Raw genomic sequence first — 12,040 nt, 5'->3', positions numbered from 1 at the left:
CAAAATAGGTTAAAAATGATAAGAAAGATTAAAACAGAAAATTTAATGAAGAAAATAAAATTTAACGTAAAAATCTTATTTATTGCATAAAAACGCGTACCGGCTCTAATTGGGTTGGTATCGTGAGTGAGAAAAACAAGTTTAATTATGAGTGAATAATTTAGAAAATTGAATTTTTTTTAATTTGGAAAGGTAAAAGTAATTTGGAATTAGAAACCAGATGCTAATGTTAAAGGTTTTGGTCCAAAGTTGGGCCAAACGAACCTAAAACACTAAACGGTTAGACCGGATCCAAATCGGACCCAAGTCTAACATATAAATACCACTTTAATGAGAAATTCAGCTCATTTTCTTTGCTGAAGAGAGTGAGGTATGTTGGTGAGAAGAGAGGAGAAGAGGGTTTGAGTTTACTATTCACCATCCTTTTCCTTGGCTCATATTTTGAGCTACGAAGCTACGATTTACGTATCTTTTCTGACCACACATAGCTCTCCCGAGCCCGTCATTTCTAGCTAAACAAAGTAGTAAGATTCTCGAAATCCATGCTCCAGTTCTCTGCCCTATACATTTTTGCGTTTTGGGTTTAGTTTTTGAGTGGGTTTTGTGATTTTCTTTGTTTAGGTGTGATATAACATATGATTATTGTTGGGTTTTGTCCCAATCTACTGTGAACAAGGTAAGATTTTACTAATCCCTTGTGTTTAGTTGATATTGTAAACCCTTGTATTAATTTTTGGGTATGTTATGTATACTAGAGTAAATTTGGTGTTGTGTGGAGTGCTTGCTAATTTGGAGGCTTGGTGAACTTATGAAAGAGATCGTTTTGGTGTTTTAGATTGTGTGAGAATCGGCTAAGGTATAGTTTCGATTTTCTTTAGCTAATATGTAATGTTGTGGGCAACTTAGGCTAGCAGTCTTAAGATAGGATTGAATGATTGGGTGTATGATTAATTATATGCAAATTATTATATTTGATGATGATATTAAGTCTTGGATATGTGTGATTAATTGAAGGAAGATTTGATATGGTATATAAATAAAATGTGGTGTATAATGATGATGTTTGAGATTGAAATTAATTGTTAATGTTGATGTAGAGTTAAGGTGATTATTGATGATTAATGACAATTGAGGAAGATTATAAGTTTTGATGATGATGAATAGATGAATAATGATTGTGATGAATATGGTTAATGGTTGATGGTGTTGTTGATGATTTTGTTGATATTGGTATTGATGAGGATTAATGGAAGTTGTGGATGTTAGGATTTTGTTGAATAAGTGGAGAGAGTGACAATTCGAAAAAATTAGGCATTGGAATGATTGGAAAAGGATTGAAGACTATTTTTATATTGTGTTTGGGTATGGTTAGTTTAGTTTTGGTTTGAGGATTTTGAAAACTAGAGGCTTTGATAACTTTGGTAAAAACCTTGTGATATGACGAACTTTAACGAGCCATAACTTGGCTTCCAGACCCCCAATTTTGATGAAACTTGATTTAAATTAAAGTTGGTTCTGTGAAGTTTGTGCCGTTTGAAGAATGGATAAAAAATGATTAAAAAAAGTTATGTGCATTTGAAGTTTGGTGTTAAAAATAGAATTCTGTAGCAAAACAGCTTTTTCTGAAAATTGGGTGGTATGCGTATGTGGAATAAAGCATGCGTACACGAGATTTGCCATTTTTACACTCCTGCATACACGGCAATTGGCATGCGTATGTGGCAATCCTTTATGTTTCTAACTCTCGCGTACACAGACGATGCACGCGTATGCGACTTTGTCAAAATGACACCCATTCGTATACGAGACAGTGCATACATATGCATGACCCTGTTTTGCTGAAAGTTATAATTGTGTTTTTAAGCACTCCTCTAACCTTCAAAACCTCTTTTATCATTGTTTAAGTCCCCCTAGCTAATGGTTAGGCTTTGGGACGAGTGAGAGGACTTTAGGTGAATTAAAAAGGTTATTTGGTTATGAGTTTAGAGCCAATGACTTAGGTTTTGGGAGGTTTGTGGATGAAATTAGTGAATGTTGAGTTGTGAAGTTTTTTTTTTTTGAGGAGAAGTTGATAAATGAGTGAGGTTAAGCAATATCCTAATTGAATGGTGTAAGAACTTGAAAGATTTTGAGAAATGAGAATGATTATGATGAAGTTGAGAAATTGAGAATTGATGATGGTTATGATGAGTTTGGAACTTGGAAAGGAATGATTAACTTGTTGGATATTGAATGTGAGCCAGGCACTATATCCCTGGGTTAATAGTGAGCAGGACACTATATCCCTGGGATAAATATGATGATATATTATTTTGGAAAGTCGCTATGCGCCTCAAAAAGGACGGTGGTTAATCCTGCTTGTCGAGGTAGCGGCGCCCACATAGGGGCTGTGGCAGTCTCCCACCTACGTTTAGATGTGAGGGCTAAGGTAGTATCCCGCTTGCATAACCTTCTCTACAACAAGAGTGAGTCGGGCACTCTATCCCTAAAATACGCATGATAGTGAGCTGGGCACTTGACGTCGAGGTTTTCTACCAGTAGAGAATGTCATAAAAACAGTCGCGTTGTAGATATAGTCTCTAAACCGACAAAAATCCCTTCGTACAAACATTTTGGTTGTCACAAGTAACAAATCCCTTAAAAATTGTTAACCGAGTATTCAAACCTCGGGTCGTCTTCTCAAGAAACTGCAAGGAAGTATGTTCTTATTATTGGTTATAAAGGTTGTAATCGGGGTTTAGAAGGTGAGAAGCAAGTAATTTAAATGACGAGTGAATTAAATGGCAATTAAAAATAAATAATAACTGTAAAACAACTTTTGGCAAGATAGGGGAAATTAGAAGTCCAACTTAGTTATCCCTCTCAACAATAATGAAAGTTGTATTTTAATTCCACTTGGTCAACCTGTACCAGGGCAAGGAAAGTCAAGGGACTAATTGAATTGACCTTTGAATCCTATTTATTTCCTAAGAAAAGGTTGGAATTACTTGGGTTCAGCTCAATTAGCAAAATAACGATTATCAATTACGTTGAGTTTAATAACTGTTAAGTTACTGAATTCTTAACCAAGACCAAAAGGGGAAAAAGTAAATTGCTGGAATAATAAAAGTGTCCTTAGATGGGAAGCAATGGCAACTTAATTCAAAGAGAACAATCATAAATTGAAAATACCTCAAATATCATTAATTCAAATAGAGATCTGTAACATGGAATAATTCATAAATCAAATTATAATAATCAATTCAAATGTTGGGATAAATAAATAAAAGTAAAACTAAAATAAAAGAACATTAAAACCTGGATCCAGAGTTACTCCCAAAACAAGAAGTCCTAAATCCCAAGAGAGAGAGAGAATCTCTCTCTAAACTAAATCTAAATCATGAAAACTAGAAATTGGTGAGCTCTCCTCGAATGGAAGCATTTCCACACTTTATAACCTCTGGTCTCTGCTGTCTGTACTTGGATCTGGGCCAAAAAGGGCTTCAGAATTCGCTGGGGGCGTATTCTGTAATTTCTGGTGCGTGGCCTCTGTCACGCATCCGCGTGGGTCACGCGGTCGCGTCATCTGGAGCTTTTCCTTGCCACGCGGTCGCGTCAGTCATGCGACCACGTCATGTGCGTTCTGCTTAAGGCGCGCGGTCGCGTCAGTCATGCGGCCGCGTCGCTGCTGATTCGTGCTTGGCACGCGATTGCGTCATCCATGCGATCGCGTGGATACCAGTTTCCTTAAAGCTCCGTTTTGCTTTCTCCTTCCATTTTAGTATGTTTCCTTTTTCATCCTTTAAGTCATTCTGCCTTAGAAAATCTGAAACTACTCAACACACTAATCACGGCATCGAATAGAAATAAAGGTAATAATTAATTTTAAAGCTTAGGAAACATGTTTTTCACAACATGAGATAATAAGGAAGGAAAAGTAAAACCATGCAATTAATGTGAATAAGTAGGTGAAGAGTTGAATAAATCACTCTAATTAAGCACAAAAGAACTCATGAAATATGGATTTATCAACACTATATCCCTAGGTGCACAAGAGTGAGCATTACACTATATCCCTAGGCGTGCCAGAAAGGCTACATCCGAAAGAATGTGTCAGGTTGGCAACTTTGAACTGACAATATGATATCACAGCCAATAGGATAGGCATTCATCATATGCATCTTCTATATGTTTGTTTGCTTTGCTTAACTTCTGTTATGCCAAAATGAATCACATGCCTACTTGCTATTTTACTTATTGTATATGTATATTACTTGTGCTTTACTGGTTTGTATTAATTTTGCTTTCTGCTGGGATTGAGGAGGCTCGGTAGGCAGTGGCGAGGGGATCGCATGGAGGATAGGTTGGTAAAGGCTGTGGGATAGCAGTGACTAGTATTAGTTAGAAATACTTTAAGTTAGATTATCTTGTTTATGGTTTAATTTATATATTTCAGTAAGCTTGAATATCTTGTATTGATGTGAAGTTCTGGGATTGCTTTTGGCTTTTCGAAATCTTATATCTTATCTATTGGGCACTGTTAGCTGATGTTAGGAAAATTGTCGGTATAGAATTCTCAATTGAAATCTCGTTGCAAGTATAGTTTCTAAACCAACAAATAATCCTCAATCAAAAATATGTTTGTCACAAGTACAAACCCCAATAAAAATAATCGAAGTATTCAAACCTCGGGTTGTCTCTCAAGGAATTGCAGGGAAGTGTGCTCAATTATTGGTTATGGCAAATTATATTTTGGGGTTTTGAATAAAGGACAAGAAAAATAAATGACAAGAAAGTAAAGGAACCCACATGGTAAAAAGGTCTTGGCAAGGATTGATGGTTAAGGATCTTTATCCTTGTTACTAATCACAACATGATAATTGCAAGGATTAATATCATTAAGTCATCCTTTAACAAGTAAAGGAAAGTCACATGAGCTATATCAATCCTAATCCATAAGTCCTAGCCACCTCACTAATTAATTTAGTGAAAGCTAGAGTCAATGGACACCAATTATCAATCACTTGGACATTAGCAACTCAAGTTCACCTAAGTTACCATCCCAAGCCAAGAACACAAAAATCTACTCTAACATCCTTTCAAACATTTCATCAAACACTTGGATGGCAAAAAAGGAAAGTAAAATAAGATTGCAAGAAATATGGATCTACAACTACCAATTGCAAGAAAATTAACAACAACAGCTCAAGTCAACAATGAAAGTAATCAAACATAAATTACATTAAAGGAAAATAAAAGAAACAAGAGTGCATCAACAACAAAGTAAAAAAATACAAAGAGTAAAATACTAAACTAGGAAAGCAAAGGTAAAGAAACAAGAAATTAGAAACAAAAAGTAAATCAAAGCATGAATTAAACCTAGATCTAAAGAAATCATAATCTACATCTAACCTAATTCTAGAGAGAAGAAAGAGATTCTCTCTCTAGAAACTATCCTAAAGCATGATACAACTCTACTATATGCTCCCCCCTTGACCCCTCTTGATTTATTCATGAAATAGTCTCTGGAATCAGTTGGATTTGGGCCTGGAAAGCTCATAAATCGTCCCCAGCGTTTTCACTTTAATGAGGTCACGTGCGAGCTGCGACGCGTACACATGGGTCACGCGTACCCGTCGCTTGGAATATTTACTTCACGCGCGTACGCGTCATGTCACGCGTACGTGTCACCATGCGACTTCATATCCACGAGTGCGCGTCGATGTATGCACTCCAAATCCTTGATTTTCCATGAATTCTCCACTTTGCATGCTTTTCTCTTCACTCCTTTGATCCATTCTTAGCCTTTTCAATCTGAATTCACTAACAAACACATCAAGACATCTAGTGGACTCAAAGGTGAATTAAAATTAGCTATTTTAAGGCCTAAAAAGCATGTTTTCACACTTAAGCACAAATTAAGTGAGAATTACAAAACCATGCTATTTCATTGAATAAATGTGAGAAAAGTTGATAAAATTCCCTAAATTAAGCACAAGATAAACCACCAAATTGGGGTTTATCAAATCTCCCCCCACTTAAACCAAGCATGTCCTCATACTAAACCAAGAAAGAGACAAAGGATATCAACATTTATTTAATGCAAACTACCTAGATGCAACTACCTAATGCAATCTATCTAAATGAATGCAGTTACTTGGTCAAAATAAATCAATTTCCAAAAATACATATGCAAGTACAACGGCTAAAGCAATAGCAATGAAGCCAACCCACAATTGAATTGAGTTATTGAAAAGATTTTACAAACTTGCAAGAAGAGATGATCATGGGTGAAAACATGTAATTGAGCAATCGAACCCTCACCGAATGTGTATCCGCTCTAGTCATTCAAGTGTATAGGGTTGATTCACTCAATTCTCCCCTAATCATGCTTTCCAAGATTTGTTTTTCATCTAACAATCAACAATTATTTCATGCATGCATACAAATATCATGAGGACTTCCCATAGGTTGTAATGGGGCTAGGGTCAAGGTAGGATGCATATGGGTAAGTGGACTAGAATTTGAATCTTTGATTAACCTAAACTTCCCACCTAACCTATATAGCAACATATACAATTCTAAACAAACCTAACTACCCATTGTTCACTTATTCACACACTCATGCATTCTCTTTTTGATCACAACTCATATGCATTGAGTATTATTGGACTTCACTTTGGGGCATTTTGTCACCTTTTTATTGCTTTTCTTTTTTCTTTTTCCATTTTTTTCTTTTTATTTTTTCCTTTTTGTTTTTCTCATTTTTTTTCTTTTTTAAACTAATATATATATATATATATATATATAAGAGCATCAATGCATATGGTTTTACATTTAATTAACACATGAGTATGTACCCAATTCCCATGATTTTCAATAAAATTACAAAATACACTTTTACCTCAACCAATGTCCCAAGTTTTTCACACTTGAATGATACACACACTCACTAGCCTAAGCTAATCAAAGATCCAAATTGAGGACATTTGTTGTTTTTCGCTTTAAGGCTTGTAATGTGCTAAAATTAAGAACAAGTGGGTTTATCATAGGCTCAAAGTTGGCTAACAATGGAAGATAAAAGGTAAGGCTATTTGGGTAAGTTAGCTAATTGAAACAATGACCTCAATCATATAAGTGTATGTATACACAAAATAATGGACATATAGAATCAAACAAATCAGAGATTACAATCATAGAAAGAGAATAATACACACAAGAATGAAAATAAGTGGTTATATGATGTAACCACACAATTAGGCTCAAATCTCACATGCTTGTGTTCTTAGCTCAAAACATGATCCACAATGTATAATTCAAGCAATTTCAATGAAAAATTTTTTTACTCAAATCAATTGGGGTGCCCTATAAATAAATTCCTTGGAAAAATTTTATTATTTTGACTAAGCTTATTATGTATATATGCAAAAATAAGAAAATACAACTAAGAATCATAAAAGACCTAAGATTGAAATGCAAAAGTGTTGGATTAGAAATTTGTCACCCAAAAAATGCCGATTGGTCGGACGACCTCCCAACACTTAAAAGTTTGCACCATCCTCGGTGCATTCAAAGATGAGCAAGGGGGTACGGCGAGGCTCCAAATTGCCACCTTCAGCTGGCGGATCAACCGGATACTGCATGTTCTTTCTCCCACTTCCATTTTTGCTTATGGTGACTCATCCTGAAAATAGAAGACAGGATAGTAAGAAAAGTAGATGCAAAAGCAAGGAAGCATATATTATTGGAATGAGGTAATGATCACTAGAATGAAGTGAGTGACCCAATGTGTGACATGGACAAAAGTAAGTGTGCATTCTAAGTTGCGCGCAGTTTAGAACACACTAGCATAAAAAGCTATTCACAATTACACAAAAGAATTATGCACTCCGCTCATCCTAATGTGCTTGAGATGCTTCAAGGGAAACTTGTGAGTTAAGACCAACAAACAAGTCATAAAGAAGCCTGAAAGCATTCAAGCCAAGAAACATATTGATGAATATGATCAAGAAATACAACGCATTAAGATAAATGCACAACATCCATCAAGAAATTGCCTAATCAAAGAAAAGGATTCTAATCACATGTTGGCTAGCTACAACATGCAATTCAAAAAAAAATTAAAATGCTAGAAAGGCAATTCTCATGTACTTGGTATGCATAAAATTAAGTATGAAGAACTCAAAGTCAAGTAGCAAATTGTAACCTCAATAAAGAATCCAACAATGAATAACAAAAAAAAAACAATTATGCTAGGATAGCATTCAGTTAATAATAAGCAGCAACAAACAGCAAACAAAATTAGTAATCCAACACTTATCATGAAAAATAGAAAATTAAACAATAAAGAAACTAGCTAAATTCCTAACTAACTAAACTAACTAATGGTTGATGGTGTATGGTAGTGTTGGATGATGAGTAAGAGAAGGGAAGAAGAGAGGAGGAGAGAAGAAGGAAGGAAATGGAAAGAAGATGAGAAAAGAAGAGTGGTGAAATAGGGTAATCCACGTGTACGCGTTGGGTGACACGTAAGCGTGGGGTGGTGAAATGGGAGCAATACATACGCGTGGGTCACGCGTAAGCATGATGTGTTATTCAAAGGGGCCACGCGTACGCGTGAGGTGACGTGTGCACGTGGGTGGGCTTGTGCGAAACGGACAACTCCATCCCAAAACTCACACAACTCTCTGGAATTTGTATGGGAGGTGAAAATTTTGGATCCACGCGTATGCGTGGGTGACGCGTGCGCGTGGATTGGGGGAAAACTTGGGGTCACGCGTACGCGAGGGTTGGTGCTCTATTTTTCAAAATTTTTCCAAGTTCTTGCACCAAACCAAGCATTCCCCACCTCCAAACAACTACCAAAACACCATAAAACCTTATTTAACATGCTAAACTACCAACCAAACTCAACAAACCAATCAAAACATGAAATTAAACTAATTCTACCAATATTTACAAAAGAGAAAAATGAAAAGAAAGATGTTACCATGGTGGGGTGTCTCCCACCAAGCACTTTTATTTATTGTCCATAAGTTGGACTTATGGGGAGCTCCTCATCAAGGTGGCTTGTGCTTGCATCCATCCTTGAACATCCACCAATGTTTGAACTTCTAAAAATCTCCATTCTTCAAAATCAATAGCTCCAAGCTTTGATGGAGTTCCACACAAGCTAAGGGCTCCTAGTACACGAAATTGTGATCTCTAAAACGGCGCCAAAAACTTGGTACGCACGAATGTAATCTCAACTCTTTTTCACAACTCCGCACAACTAACCAGCAAGTGCACTGGGTCGTCCAAGTAATAAACCTTACGTGAGTAAGGGTCGATCCCACGGAGATTGTCGGCTTGAAGCAAGCTAAGGTCATCCTTGTAAATCTCAGTCAGGCAAATTCAAATGGTTATGGGATTTTGATAATTAAAAGATAAATAAAATATAAAATAAGATAGAAATACTTATGTAATTCATTGGTGAGAATTTCAGATAAGCGTATGGAGATGCTTTGCTCCTTCTGAATCTCTGCTTTTCTACTGCCTTCATTCAATCATTCATACTCCTTTCTATGGCAAGCTGTATGTTGGGAGATCACCGTTGTCAATGGCTACCGTCCGTCCTCTCAGTGAAAATAGTCCAAGTGCGCTGTCACCGCACGGCTAATCATCTATCGATTCTCAACGGCTAATCATATATCGGTTCTCACTCATGTTGGAATAGGATCCATTGATCCTTTTGCGTCTGTCACTATGCCCAACACTCGCGATTTTGAAGCTCGTCACAGTCATCCCCTCCCAGATCCTACTCGGAATACCACAGACAAGGTTTAGACTTTCCGGATCTCAGGGATGGCCGCCAATAATTCTAGCCTATACCACAAAGACTCTGATCGTGAACCAGGAGGCTAAGAGATATGCATTAAAGCTTATTTTCATGTAGAACGGAAGTGTTTGTCAAGCACGCGTTCATAAGTGAGAATGGTGATGAGTGTCACATAATCATCACATTTATCATGTTCTTATGTGCGAATGAATATCTTAGAAGAAGAATAAGCTTAATTTGAATAGAAAAACAATAGTACTTTGCATTAATTCATGAGGAATAGTAGAGCTCCATACCTTAATCTATGGGGTGTAGAAACTCCACCGTTGAAAATACATAAGTGAAAATAGGGTAGACATGGCCGAGTGACCAGCCTCTCATGGAGGTCTCAGAACATAAAAGTTACATAATGTGTTCCAGAGATATAAAATAAATCACTAAAAGTATTTTTTTATACTAAACTAGTAGCTAGGGTTACAGAAAATAAGTAACTAAGTGCAGATAGTGCAGAAATCCACTTTCGGGGCCCACTTGGCGTGTGCTTGGACTGAGCATTGAAGATTTTATGTGTAGAGACTCTTCTTGGAGTTAAACGCTAGGTTGCAGCCTGTTTGTGGCGTTTAACTCTGGTTTGTAACTTGTTTCTGGCGTTTAACTTCAGAATAGAGCAGGAAGTTAGAGTTTGAATGCCAGTTTGCGTCATCAAAACTCGGGCAAAGTATGGACTATTATATATTTCTGGAAAGCCCTGGATGTCTACTTTCCAACGCAATTAAGAGCGCACCAATTGGGATTTTGTAGCTCCAGAAAATCCATTTTGAGTGCAGGAAGGTCAGAATCCAACAGCATCTGTAGTCCTTTTTCAGCCTCTGAATCAGATTTTTGCTCAGGTCCCTCAATTTCGGCCAGAAAATACCTGAAATCACAGAAAAACACACAAACTCATAGTAAAGTCCAGAAATGTGAATTTTTCTTGAAAACTAATAAAAATATACTAAAAAGTAGCTAGATCCTACTAAAAACTACCTAAAAACAATGCCAAAAAGCGTATAAATTATCCGCTCATCACAACACCAAACTTAAATTGTTGCTTGTCCCCAAGCAACTGAAAATTAAATAGGATAAAAAGAAGAGAATATACTATAAATTCCAAGATATCAATGAAACTTAGCTCCAATTAGATGAGCGGGACTAGTAGCTTTTTGCCTCTGAATAGTTTTGGCATCTCACTTTATCCTTTGAAGTTCAGAATGATTGGCATCTATAGGAACTCAAAATTTAGATAGTGTTATTGATTCTCCTAGTTCAGTATGTTGATTCTTGAACACAGCTACTTTATGAGTCTTGGTCGTGGCCCTAAGCACTTTATTTTCCAGTATTACCACCGGATACATAAATGCCAAAGACACATAACTGGGTGAACCTTTTCAGATTGTGACTCAGCTTTGCTAGAGTCTCCAATTAGAGGTGTCCAGGTTTCTTAAGCACACTCTTTTTGCTTTGGATCACGACTTTAACCGCTCAGTCTCAAGCTTTTCACTTGACACCTTCACGCCACAAGCACATGGTTAGGGACAGCTTGGTTTAGCCGCTTAGGCCAGGATTTTATTCCTTTGGACCCTCCTATCCATTAATGCTCAAAGCCTTGGATCCTTTTTATTACCCTTGCCTTTTGGTTTTAAGGGCTATTGGCTTTTTGCTCTTGCCTTTTGGTTTAAAGAGCTATTGGCTTTTTCTGCTTGCTTTTTCTTTTTCTTTTATTTTCGCCATTTTTTTTCGCAAGCCTTGTTTTTCACTGCTTTTTCTTGCTTCAAGAATCATTTTTATGATTTTTCAAATTATCAAATAACATTTCTCCTTTTTCATCATTCTTTCAAGAGCCAACAATTTTAACATTCATAAACAACAAATTCAAAAATATGCACTGTTCAAGCATTCATTCAGAAAACAAAAAGTATTGTTACCACATCAAAATAATTAAACTAATTTCAAGGATGAATTCGAAATCATGTACTTCTTGTTCTTTTGTGTTTAAAACATTTTTCATTTAAGAAAGGTGATGGATTCAAAGGACATTCATAGCTTTAAGGCATAGACACTTAAACACTAATGATCATGTAATAAAGACACAAACATAAATAAACATAGAGCATAGAGAACAAAAACAGAAAAAAATAAATAGACAAGGAGATTAAGGAACGGGTCCACCTTAGTGAGGGTGACGTCTTCTTCCTCTTGAAGAAC

Source organism: Arachis ipaensis, chromosome B10, assembly GCF_000816755.2.
Source record: "Arachis ipaensis cultivar K30076 chromosome B10, Araip1.1, whole genome shotgun sequence".
NCBI classification, from domain to species: domain Eukaryota; kingdom Viridiplantae; phylum Streptophyta; class Magnoliopsida; order Fabales; family Fabaceae; genus Arachis; species Arachis ipaensis.
Note: the sequence above shows the minus strand (reverse complement) of the source record.